Source organism: Quercus robur, chromosome 2 (genome assembly GCF_932294415.1).
Source record: "Quercus robur chromosome 2, dhQueRobu3.1, whole genome shotgun sequence".
Classification (NCBI taxonomy): domain Eukaryota; kingdom Viridiplantae; phylum Streptophyta; class Magnoliopsida; order Fagales; family Fagaceae; genus Quercus; species Quercus robur.
Window position 1 is genome coordinate 80393900 of NC_065535.1, and position 13944 is coordinate 80407843.

Consider the following 13944-nt stretch of genomic DNA (forward strand, 5'->3'; position numbering starts at 1 on the left):
GGAGACTCCGCATTGGCGATCGGTGCCGACACTCGGTTGGCTGGAGATGCCACATCGACCACCAATGTTGGTGGTCCCGTAGCCAAAGCATAATTTTGAAAAATAGAACGGTCAAAGAACAGGAAAAGGGACCAGTTCCTAGTTTTGATCAATTTTCCCGATTCTTGCTAACCTTGTTTCGAGTTCAAATCTGGCTCAACCAGTTAAACCAAAAGGTTCAATCTGGTTTTTCAAACAGTGGACCGGAGACACCGTTCCGACGGCAATCGTTGGCAATCTGGTCGTTGAAGCCACCGTAATGTCTTTCGATTCTAATGGTTTGGTTACTGAACCTCCGGCACTAGTGGCTGAGACACTGGTTTTGTTGGTTTGTTTCAAAAGTTTTCCTTGTCATATCAAATACTTGAAAATATTTTACTTCAAAACAAATGAAGCGCAAACAAAGTGTTAGTTCGTGGTATTCAAATAACTCGTGTGTGTGTGTAACTCTAAAAAAATTGTTTGTGGTAATCAAATTACTTGTGAGTGTGTAACTCTCTAAAAAAAATTGTTTAAATTATCTTATATGATATATAATTGTTGAAGATGTTTGGCTATTAGTTGACCTAATATTTTGCCACATAAGTTTTGGTAGTCTCACAATTTTAAACATAATTTTTTTTTAATATATTTATTATGACAAAATGAGAGTTTTAAATTGACTACTACTCAACAAACTGAAGAATTTTAAACCAACTACTACTTAGCAGCTTGGAGAGTTTTAAATTGACTATTACTCAACAATATGAAGAGTTTTAAACAAATTACTACTCAACAATATGGAGAGTTTTAAACCAAACCGAAGATGTTTGACTATTAGTTGACTTTATAATATTTTGTCACAAGCTTCGGTAATCCCACAATTTTCCACATCATTTATTTATTTATTATTTCAAAATGAGAGTTTAAACCAAATATTACTCAACAAACTGAAGAGTTTTAAACCAACTACTACTTAGTAACGTGGAGAGTTTTAAACCAAATCGACCTACTACTATATATATATATATATATATATAGAGCACCGCACCAAAACCCTCTATGCGGTTTACCTTCTCTCAATGCTTTTTTATTTCTACAAACCCTTCGTACTCAAGCCTCTCAAGGTATCTTTTACATGAATTTCTCTTTAACAGTTACTTTTGTTATTCACATTTTTTCTTTAATATTCAGTGTTTGTGGATCTTTTTTCATATTTTTACTTCCATTGCCTTTGTGTTTGTGTAATATTTTATTAAGAACCAAACTTTTAGACACCATGTTTGATTCTAGAGTTTTTACAGATGGAGTAAATGTTAAAAGAAAGCTAGAGGAAATGGATGCCACCAAAGTGTCATGATTTATTTATTCTCATGTTCTATAGAATATTAATCTTTGGTAGAACTTAGAAAAATTTCTTTTGTCATTAAGTTGTATTTTGTTGTTCCATGTTTCATAAAAGTTTAAATATGCAGAAACATAAATAGTGTGTTTTGGTTTTATCTTTTTAAAAAAATACAATATGGTTATTTTGTCAAATTATGTATATTTTTGTTTCATATTATAAATATTGATTTTCATTCTTTTTTAACTAATTGTAGCGTTGAAGATATTTACAACTGGTTAACTATCTGATGCATCACACGAGTTAGCAACTAGTTATTCTACTAATGTTCAAATCACGGATGGACCTAGGATTTCAAGCTAGGGAGCTGAAGATAAGTGAAAAAAAAAAAAATCAAATAATCATTCATATAGTATTAACAAATTATCAACCAAGACAAAGACACAAATCATTGTTGGTAGATGCAATTATCTACCAACAAAGACAAAAGACACAAAATACTATTGTTTCTTAGTATATTATCTATGAAATGGGAACTTGATGCTTATTTAAATTTTCAAAATCATCTGTGATTGAATTCAAACTAAATGTCAAAGATATGTTCCTTTCAATGTATAACATCAAAGAGTGTAAAAATCATTTTCCATTTATCTAATTTAAAAATATTAGTTATAAAATTATGAGTTAATAATATGGGAAAGTCCCAATTTTATTTTGTTAAATTTGTGTGACATTATTATATTTTGTATTTTTTTTTCTATCTCTATATCTCTCTACCTCTTTACCTTTGTTACATTGTTACTATTAACCCCGCCACTATGAAATTATAATGCATTACTTCTCCTAACTTTACCTTCTTCTTATTTTTTTCACCTATTGCTTGTTCCCTATTGTTGCCACACTACCAACAAACAATCAAAGTCTTAAACACCAACAAAATTATATATTTTCCACAGACTCTCTCTTTATGTTATAACTTTATTGACAAATCACAACTCACTTTTCACTATCTCAGACACTCAACAGCTACAAAAACAAATAATACAAAGACTCCCAAACACATAGATTCACATATTCAAATTTAATTCACAATCACCCGCAGCCAAAAAAAAAAACCATAAACTACAATCACAGATGATAGATTCACAAACATTATAATTGTATGGAGTAGAGAGAAAAATCATATCAAAATCAATGTTAAGTTTTGAAGTTGAATGAGAGAAAAAAAAATACTTAAAGCATATCGGGATTCGAGATGGAGGCTGAAGGTTGCAACGGCCAGCATTGGAGGTGGGGTGGGCATGTCAAGCTGTCGGTAGTGGTGGCAACTAGAGGCATGCAAGAACTTTGGGTTAGTCATTGCCTCACTGGGTTGATTGGTTGGTCAATGGGTCAATGGCCGTGAGGTGAGCTCACATGGGTGGTTGTTGGTTGTGGCGGCAGCTTGGTTGGTGAAGTGAGTCGCTCACTGTCATCGTCACTCTCTTCTTTAGTCTCTTGGTCTCTCTCAACTCTCTATTTCTTCTTTTATTATTATTATTATTATTCTAAATCAGGTTAAGTAGCACTCTCTCCGTCCCAATTTGTTTGTTCTATTTGAAAAGTCAAAATTTTGAAGGAAATATCATTTATTGTCTTGTCTGCCTTATAAAAATGTGTAAGTTTACAAAACTACCTTTAAATAAATATATCAGTTTTTTTAAAAGAGTTATTCTTAATGAGGCAACTAAAAAGATGCCCCAATTAGATTATTTTTTAAATATTTGTTAGTTTTCTTTTCAAATAGTTTTGAAAATAAAGTAGGAGTATAATATGAACATTAGTAAATTAATGATTTTTATTTTTAGAAATAGAACAATATTTTGGGACATCCTAAAATAGAATAGGGGACAAACAAACTGGGACAAAGGAGATATTATAGAGTCATCTGGTGGACCACGTCACTTGTCCACCATTTCACTAAAAAACTTTCACTTGTTTAAAATTGCTGAGTCAGTAATTAATTTCTGTTTAAAAAAATTTTCTAACTAATTTAAACATGTGAAAGTTTTTTAGTGGAATGGTGGACCACATCACTTATCCACCATGTGGATCTTATAATTTCTCGGGACAGAGGGAGTAACTGTTAGAAAAATTTTGAATTGGGCTTTTAATTATTTTGGGTTGGGTTGGTTGGGCTATTAGGAGAAGGGGCTAAGAGTATAGAAGAGAGGAACCCAACCCTAAAAAAGTCTAAATATACCTAACATAAAAAAATTGGGCCAAGGGTCAGAGCCCCCTCTTAGGTCCATCCTTGGTTCAAATTATATTATATAATATTTTAGATGTTCAATTTTAAGTTGACTCAAATTTTTTTTGTTTTCAAAAAAAGGGAGAGAAAAAAAAAAAAAAAAAAACCCTCAATTTGATTAGGTCTATTGGATTGTGTACAACATAATTTCACCATGCGATTCATTTTAAGTAAATTATGATTTATTAACATATTTTACTTTAGGTGAAATTCTATTACCAAAGTTTTTAAAAAAGAATTAAAAATAGGATTCGTTATTTATTTTAAATTATTTACAACCAATTATAATATTTGGTTTTTACTAAAAACTTGGAACGACACATGTGCATTCATCATCTAACTTAAAGTAAGTTTTTTTCTTTTAATTTTACTATATATTTTACTATTCAATTTATATATTTTATTTCATCTGTATAGGATTTTTTTTATTAACCCATGCATTAAACATGCATAGTACTAGTACTACCCTTATGTGTAGTACTACTAGATAATACATGTTGTTGTCAACAAAATTAATTACTTTATCATTTTCTCATAAAAAATTTCTAAAATTAGTTCTTAAACTAATGCCCTTAAAGCATTCATTAACATTTTCCTTTATTTTATTTTAATAATTTTTCATAATTTTTTTCTTCCACGAAAAAGGGTGGATCTTATACATTGTGCTTAAACCATGTTGCTTAGCTAAACTGTTAGACTCATACAACATGCTTTTATTATTTGGCAATGCTATAAGTATATTTAAATTATTAACATAGTCAAAAATCAAAATACATTACCAAAAAGTTACAAAAATTTTAGAATATCATCTGTAATGACTCTATCTTGACTGTGTAGATATTATTTGCGTTAGGTCATAGGTTTCACGGTTTTGCTCTCCCCTCTTCCCCCCTAAAGCACACAACAGTGAGAGAAAATGTCTACACATTGAAGGGAGATCACTCTTTATAAACATGTTCCCATGTGCTTCCTAAAACAATGTGAGACTCCATGATTACTTCTCCCATTGAGAATAACACCATGACCAAGATACGTGACTGATTCCCCCAATCTCACCCAAGGTAGCCACATCAATGCCCAATTTGGACCATAACCGAGGTGATAGATACAATTAAAGAGCAACATACACGACTATCAAGCCTATAAATTCATGATAGCCAAGGTACGTGATTCCCCAATCTCACCCATGATAGCCACATCAATGCCCAAAATTTGGACCATAACCAAAGTGATAGATACAATTAAAGAGCGACATACACCACTATCAAGCCTATAAATTCATGGCTTCTCTCTACCACAAACACGCCAAAAAAATAATAAATAGTGGCTTCTCCACTAGAATTAGATAAGAGAAATCTATGAACTGTAATAGAGTTTTCTCTAGTAAATTAATTAGCTAACTTTTATAATATATAAGCATATTACATTCATGGATCTCTTAAATTTAAATGACCAGAGATTTTATCAATTAAACTAATTGAAATACACTCTTAACTAACTTAGACATTGGAGATTTTAGACAAGTGCCACACCAGTACCATCAAAATTATTTTTCTTATGTCTTACAGGAATAGTGCTCTATTAGCAGGTCCGTCATTTTTCTATTGATTCATCATCAAATATAATTGATGAAGCCGAAAATTGACCTCATCAGTATGCTCCTCGTTAATGTCGATGGACAAGCTCCAGTACCTGTTGTCAAGAAAAGAAAGGCAAATGAAGTTTCATCGGCGTGGTGCCAATTGAGAATACTTCGATGCTAAAGTTAGCTAAATAGCTCTCAAAGAATTCTCTCACAGGTGTATATTCAGTTTTTCATATATCTTTTACCTGAGTTCCATTTCCTTTTTATAGTTTGCTTCGGGTCGGGGTAGTTATGTTTGCTAATGCTCCTCTAGGTGTTTTTCTCCTGAAAGAAATGCAACATTAAGATTCTATTTTAAGTGTAATGGATGACCGTTGGGCCATCATTGCCTTTGCAACTGTTTCGGCGCACTTATTCCTCGTCAACTATCCCGATGGCATTTATTTACGCCTTCAATGAATGTGGGCTTGTCTCGTCTATACGGATGGGGTCTTTCCCCTACACTCGTCCTAGGCTTAGATGCGGCTATGGTCATCTTTAAGCTAGACGACCTCCACTTGATACTCATCAGTTGCCCCCCCATTCCTTGGTCATTAGGGACTTGGACGATCTTAGGAATGTGATCAGATGTTACAATTCGTATCTTCTCAATTCTCGAAATCTGGCTCTCATCTTAAATGCGAAACAACTACTCTTCAGGAAACGAACACGTGTTGGTCTTCTATTCGTGGCATGTGTAAAACTTCCTTGATTTTGGCGCGCCTTAATTCCAAATTTTCCTTTTAGAGAAAACCGTTCCTCTTCCTCCGCCGTATTTGGTCTAAACTTCGGAGTGCTAAGAAATCCCCATACTTCGAAATTTCCTAGTAAGGCCTCTCTTTCCTATGTTTTGATGGTTGGTTTTGAATCCCTTAGTCAAGAGTGCCCCTTGGTTTCATTTTTCTTTGCTAGGTTGGGGGTTTTCTTAGAATATTCTTCTAGTCGGCGTCCCCAAGTGGGTTTATTTGTGCCTCGTTTTTCTGCACTTAGGCCTGTTTTGCTTTCTCTCTATACCCTCTAATCCGTCAATCTCTGATAAAGCACCATTTGGAGATGGCCATCATTGAGTATAGGGTAGATGATGTTAGGTCCAGTGAGTTGGAGACTGGATTGTCTTCCAACGCGAAGTCTTTGAGTAAGGTAGTTAATACTGCTGCTTCAAAGTTGCCTTCGTCTTCATCTTCTCCCTCCTTTCATGCTCTGTCTAGGTCTTGTTCCTTGAAAGAGAAACATTTAAACGGTTTTAGGAAAAGGTTTCAATCTCCTAAGGGTACCTCTACTAGACTACCTCGCCTAGGTGAGAAAGCTTGTAACTTTGCCCACGGAGAGGTGTGCTTTTACGAGGCTGACTTTCTGTGTGGCCCCCGTCCATCCGTTTATCTTGCAACTTTTAAATGAATTTCAAATTGCCCCAGGTCAACTTGTCCCTAATGCTTGGAGGATGATCATAAGTTGCATGTCCATCTGGATGTTTGCTTGTGATGGGGAAATGATAACTTTGAATTAATTCCTATTTTTGAACCATTTGAAAGCCTCTACCCACTATGGGTATTTTGAAATTTTACCTTGGGATAGGAAATCTAGGATTGTTAGAGGTTTTCCTTCATCCTTTCGTGATTAGAAATCACGATACTTTTTTATTTCTAGAACGGGTTGGGAAACCCTATTTGACAATTTCTGGGGGAAGTCCCAAGATTACTACGAAAATGGGAAGTCCCAGTACTTGGTGCGTATTTCCATTATCTTCTTTCGCTTTTCTTTCATGTCGTAATTGCCCGTCTAATGATGTTTTCCTTCTGATTCTTTACAGTTCTTGATCGTCCTGACTTAGAAGATAAACATCGCCATCGGGTTCATGCTACCCTTACCTACGCCCGTGAAATTGAGGATTTTGACGACCTTGTTGATCCTCGTCATCTGTTTGACTGTTGCTCTTCCTCTCGTTCATATTGCCCTTTCTTCTCCTACTCCATCCTTAGAAGTGATTGCCTTCTCCCCTCCAACTACCAGTGCTAAAGGAAAAGGCAAGGTTGGGAGGAGTGTTTGGGACGACCTTGCTTCAGCTCTGGGCCGTGCTCACAACGTAATTACTGACAACGAACTCAAGGGTTTATTGTCCATTCCCTCCCATGAGCTGGTCAGCCGTCATATCCATAAATTAGTACAGGTATGTGGTTTTTCTCTTTCAGCATCCCTTTGGTATTTTTCAGTACAAGTACGTGTGCATGGTCTTTCCTCTCATTTGCTTGTTTCTATCAGGTCCTTGGGGAGTCATTGCACATCACGACTGGCTATTTAAATATGGAAGAGAAGGTTGTAGTGGCTAACTCAAAGGTGGAGTCTATCGAGGTAGAATGCTCCAAGTTGAAGAAAGATCTAATTGCTGTTATGAATGAGAAGAACGACGCAAATGAGAAAATAAGGGAGCTTATTGAGGCCTTGTGTGTAGAGAAAGCGCTTGTCATCCAAAAGGATGAAGAGATTCAAGCTACCCTCCTAAAGACTGATGCGGAGAGAGAGAAAATCATCCAGAAATTCAAGCAATTAGATGAGTTCTCAGATCTTCAGTTTATCCAGTACTTCAAAGGGTTCGAGATTCTGCGTCGATGGACAATGAAGCATCACAGCTTGGCCGTGGACTTCTCCAATTTAGACTTTGAGAAGATTGACATCAAGGTACTTGCAGACGAAGCCAAAGAGCAAGAAGAAACTGAAATTGGTGTGGTGATGGAGAAAGATTTGGCTGGGAAGGATGTTGTTGAAGGAAAGGATACCGACGAGCTTGCTATCCCTCCTCCGTAGTATATTCATTCTCCCTTTTATTTATTTTTTTCTATTTGGAAAACAGTGGTTGCCCCTTTGTTTTGGGGTTTTATCTTTGATGAACAATGGTTGCCTCCTTGTTTTAGGGCCTTAGTTTTTTTTTTTTTTTTTTTTTTTTTTGCCTCTTGGTTTTAAGGCTTTGGTTTTGGACAAAATTTTTGCTACTAACCTATTGTTTTGCTCATGCTATAACATAAGCTTGCTTGCTTACAACATTCCAGGCTTTGTGAATTAAACTTGTAGTTTTTTATCGCTTAGATTGTGCTTTTTATCACTTAATTCATAAGTTGAACACGTCATATATATTGGCTAAGTCTTTTATCTTCGTGATTTAGGGTCTGTTTAGATACTGTTTATTGCTGAAAACACTGTAGTAAAATAATTTTTAAATGTGTGAATAGTGTCGTAGGACCAAATTTTAAAGAAAAAATTGTTGAAAAAAGTACTTATGGGTCCCATGAATAGTGCACGAGACCCACACAAAAACGCAAACTTATTGTTGCCACAAACGCAAATGCTATCCAAATGTATTCTTAAACTTAAAGTTTTTCCACTTGATTGGGATTTTAAACTTCGTCATTCATATTGACGGAGCTTTTATCCTCGTGATTTAAACTTAAAGTTTTTATCACTTGATTTGGATTTTTAACTTTGTCATTCATATTGACGAAGCTTTTATCCTCATGATTTATGCTTAAAGTTTTTATCACTTAGTTTGGATTTTTAACTTCGTCATTCATATTGACGGATCTTTTATCCTCTTGATTTAAACTAAAAGTTTTTATCACTTGATTTGGATTTTTAACTTTGTCATTCATATTGACGAAGCTTTTATCCTCATGATTTATGCTTAAAGCTTTTATCACTTAGTTTGGATTTTTAACTTCGTCATACGTATTGACGGATCTTTTATCCTCGTGATTTAAACTAAAAGTTTTTATCACTTGATTTGGATTTTTAACTTTGTCATTCATATTGGCGGAGCTTTTATCCTCGTGATTTAAACTTAAAGTTTTTATCACTTGATTTGGATTTTTAACTTTGTCTTTCATATTGACGGAGCTTTGATCCTCGTGATTTAAACTTCAAGTTTTTATCACTTAGTTATGATGTAAACTCATCTTTGATGCTAACGGAGTTTTTATCATAGTTGTTGTGCTTTGAACTTATCTTTTCGATAAAGGAGATATTCACCATGGAGTGTTTGACATCTAATCATTTGAAAAGAAATATCTCTGCAGACATTTTGTTTGTTTTATTCATCCTTGTTTATAAAAAGGGGGTTACAAGGATAATACTTCACGAAAAAATAGAAAGTACTGAAAATAGAACAAATGCATGAAAACAATGAAATCCTGCTTATCTGTTGATGAATAAACGAGGTGTTCCAAATTCTAGAACTTATTAATGCTGAAGGTCCGTTCCCTCACTGATAGTACTTTTTGAGGTGATCTACATTCCAAGGACGAGGCAAAGGTTTCCCATTTGCATCCTCCAGGTAGTAGCTCCCTCCTCTTGAATAACGGACAACCTTATATGGACCTTCCCAGTTGGGGTCTAACTTCCCTTTGTTTGGATCTTTGGTGGCTTGTGAAACCTTCCGCAGAACCATATCTTCAGGATTGAAACGTTTTAGCTTTACCCTCTGATTATAGTACCTCGTTATCCTCTCCTGATATAGAGTCATTCTTTGAGCTGCGTCATCTCTGAACTCGGGTAAGCAATCCAGAGCTAGATTGAGGCCGTCGTCATTGTTGCGTTTGTCATAACATGTTATTTTTAGACTTGACACTCCAACTTCCACAAGAATTACTGCTTTAGTTCCAAACGCCAGCTTGAAGGGTGTCTCACTTGTTAGTGTCCTCACCGTCGTTTTGTAGGCCCATAAAACTCTTGGAAGCTTGTCAGGCCATGCTCCTTTTGCCCCCTCAAGCCGGGTCTTGATTAGCTTAAGCAAAGATCCATTTGTAACTTCAATCTGGCCATTTTCTTGTGGGTTTCCAAGGGAGGAATAGTGATTCCATATCCCCAGCTCCTTGCAAAAATCCCTAAACTTGTGGCTGTCAAACTGTCGTCCATTGTCAAAGATGATAACTCGTGGAATCCCGAATCGACAAATGAGGTTTTTCCATACGAAGTGTTGTATTTTGACCTCCGTTTTTCCATACGAAGTGTTGTATTTTGACCTCTGTTATAACTGCTAAAGGCTCTGCTTCCACCCATTTCGTGAAATAGTCAATAGTAACGACTAGAACTTTTACCTGCTTCCACCCAGTATATCAATTCCCCATGTGGAGAATGGCCATGGTGATGTGATGTTGGTCAAGTGCTCTGCTAGGACATGCTGCACGTTTCCAAACCGTTGGCACTTGTCGCATCTCTGAACAACCTAAGTTGCATCCTTTTGCATGGTTGGCTAGAAATATCCTACACGGAAAACTTGCCCAACGAGTGATCGTGGTCTAGAGTGATTTCTGCAAACTCCTTCATAGATCTCTTTTAGTACATACAAAACATCTTTTGGGTTGAAGCACTTTAAGTAGGGCTGTGAAAATCCCCTCTTGTAGAGCTCGTTGTTCAGGATTGTGAACCTTGATGACCTTACTTTGGCTTTTCTGGCTTCCGAGGGATCTACAGGGAGGTTGCCATCCTTGATCTATGTGATTATTGGGTCCATCTAGCTCCCTCCAAATTGGACGTGGCTTCCGTCAAACCCCTCAATACTTGGGAGGTGTTACACTTCCATGTACAATCCAAGTTGTCCTTCATTGGTAGCTGATGATGCTAGCCTAGCAACTTCATCCGCTTCCGAGTTTTCCTCCCTTGGTACCTGAGTGATCTTGACATCATCAAAGTTAGAAACTAATTGATTAGTCAGCGTTAAGTATCTTTTCATTCTGTCCTCTTTGGCCTCGTACTCGTTGGTTATCTTCCCCACCACAAGTTTTGAATCAGAATTCAGCTTCAAGTTTCTTACACCCAAGGCTTTTGCAATTCTCATGCCCATCAAGATAGCTTCGTACTCCGCTTCGTTATTCATTGCTAGGAACTGAAGCTAGACTTCGTATATGAGGATGTCTTTCTTAGGGGATAAGAGGATCACTCTTACTCCTCCGATGCCTGCTGCTGACGACCCATCTGTATACACCGTCCAACAATCTGACTCTAGATCTTGATTAGCAATAGTGAACTCGGCGACAAAGTCAGCCAATGCTTGGGCCTTGATCGCCATCTTAGGCCTATAATTGACGTCAAATTGACTCAATTCCACTACCCATTGGACCATTCTTCCTGTCGCATCCGGCCTACCCATGGCCTTTCGTAGAGGTTGGTCTGTCATGACTAGTATTGTGTGCGCCTGGAAATAGGGATGAAGTTTCCTTGAAGCGACGATTAATGCAAAGGCTAACTTTTCTATCTTTGGATATCTTGCTTCTGCACTCTAGAAAGCCTGACTTGTGTAATAGACCAGCTGAATACAGGAATAGATCTTCTCCTTCAACGAACAGACTTAAAAGCGAATAAGTAATTCTTAAGGGCCTGGAAAGCTTCTTCACACTCCTCCGTCCACTGGAAGGCCTGTTTCAACGTTTTAAAAAATGGGAGGCATTTATCCATGGCTCTAGAGATGAACCTGTTCAAAGTTGCTACTCGTCCCGTCAACCTCTGTACTTCCTTCACACTTCTTAGGGAGGTCATGTCTAATATGGCTTTGACTTTCTCTGGGTTGGCCTCTATACCTTGTTGGGAAACCATGAACCCCAGAAACTTACTTGACGAGACTCCAAACACGCACTTTGCCAGATTCAATCTCATCTAATATTTCCTCAAAGTGTCAAAAGTTTCTCTAAGGTTGTCTAGATGTAATTCTGCTTTTCTGTTTTTCACGAGCATGTCGTCCACATACACTTCCATATTCTGTCAAATTTGCTTGCTAAACATTTGATTCACCAGCCTCTGATAGGTCGCCCCTGCATTTTTTAGGCCGAACGGCATAACCCTGTAATAGTATAGCCCCTAACTGGCAATAAATGTTGTTTTCTCCTAGTCCTCTTCGCTCATGCAAATTTGGTTGAAGCCTGAAAATGCATCCATAAAGGTTAGTAGCTCATGATCGGCTGTTGAATCTACTAGCTGGTCGATCATGGGAAGTGGAAAGCTGTCTTTTGGGCAAACACGGTTGAGATTTGTGAAATCAACGCACATACGCTATTTCCCATTGGACTTCTTCACTATGACAACGTTGGCGAGCCATTCAGGGTAGTAGACTTCCCTAATGAACCTAGTAGTTAATAGCTTCTCTACCTCTTCCACAACAACTTTATTCCTTTTAGGACCAAAAACTCACCACTTCTATTGGACAGGCTTTCTAGTGGGGTCGACATTCAACCGGTGTTCTATTACTTTGTTGTCTATACCTGGCATATCCTCATGAGTCCAAGCGAATATATCCAGATTCTACTTCAGGAACTCCACAATCTTGTCCTTCAGGGTTAAGTCAAGTCCTGCTCCAATCTTCGTGACCTTGGTAGTGTCTCCTTCTATTAGGTTTACATCTTCCAACTCTTGGGCAGGCTTCTTTGGCTCTTCTTCTACCACCCAGGTATGGTTTTCTCTGGAGGCTAACACCACCTGGTAACACTCTTGAGCCAACAGCTAATCCCCGTGTATTTCTCCTATCCCATGCGAGGTTGGAAACTTCAGCTTGAGGCAATAAGTTGAAGTTGCAGCCTTAAGCCGATTCAGTGTAGGTCATCCCAAGATAACATTATAGGACGATAGACAATCGATGATCAAGAAATCAACTTGTTTTGTCACCTGGGCTGGATGTGTTCCTGCTGTGACTCTCAGTGAGATGATGCCTTTTGAATAGATTCAATCCCCACTGAAGCTGACCAACGAGGATTTGAAAGGTTGAAGTCGCTTTGGGTCCAACCTCAAATGTTGGTAGGCTGTCGTATACACTATATTCCCAAAGCTCCCATTGTCAACTAGCACTCTTCTTGTGTTGAAATCTTCAATTTCTAGCTTGATGACAAGCGAGTCATCATGGGGTTACTTGATTCCACTTGCATCTCGCTCAGAGAATGTTATGTCGTCACTTTTTGATCGTCAGTACTTTGTGGATGGATACTTGATGTGAATGCTGTTAATCCGCCTCTGGTAAGTCTTCTTCAAAGACTTGTATGACCCTCCTGATACTGGTCCCCCTGTTATCATCCTTATTTCACCTATGGCCTGCTTTGGATGATCTCGTCCATCATCCTTGGTATCGTCATGAGGCTTATCGTCAGTCCGTGATCGGGGTTGGTGGTCCTTCTTGATGAACTTTTGGAGTTTCCCCTGTTGAATCAGTTCTTCAATCTACTCTTTCAGGTCACGTCATTTGTCAGTGTAGTGGCCGTGATCCTTGTGAAAACGACAATACTTCTTCGGGTCACACTTCCTAGAGGACGTACTTAACGGCTTGGGCCATTTTAGGCCTGGTTCATCCTTAATCTGTATCAGGTTTTTGTTTGCGGGCATCACTAATGGGGTGGAATTCATCTTCTTCTTTGGGGTGTCAGAACTGCTCTTGCTAGCCTTAGCCTCCGAATATGAGTCTTTACAATCCTTTTTCTTCCCTGGGGAATCACTAGGTTCTTCCTTCTTCCGTTTTCCTGTTAGCCCCTTTGCAGTAAGGACATCATCTACGTTCATGTACTTTTGAGCTTTGAACACGAAATCTGTCATAGAGGTTGGCGGCGTCTTCCCCAACAAAAGGACGAGATTGTGGTTGTTGAGTCCAGCCTGGAAGGTTGTCATTATCACTTGGTCATCAACTTCGTCAATTTCCAACACAAC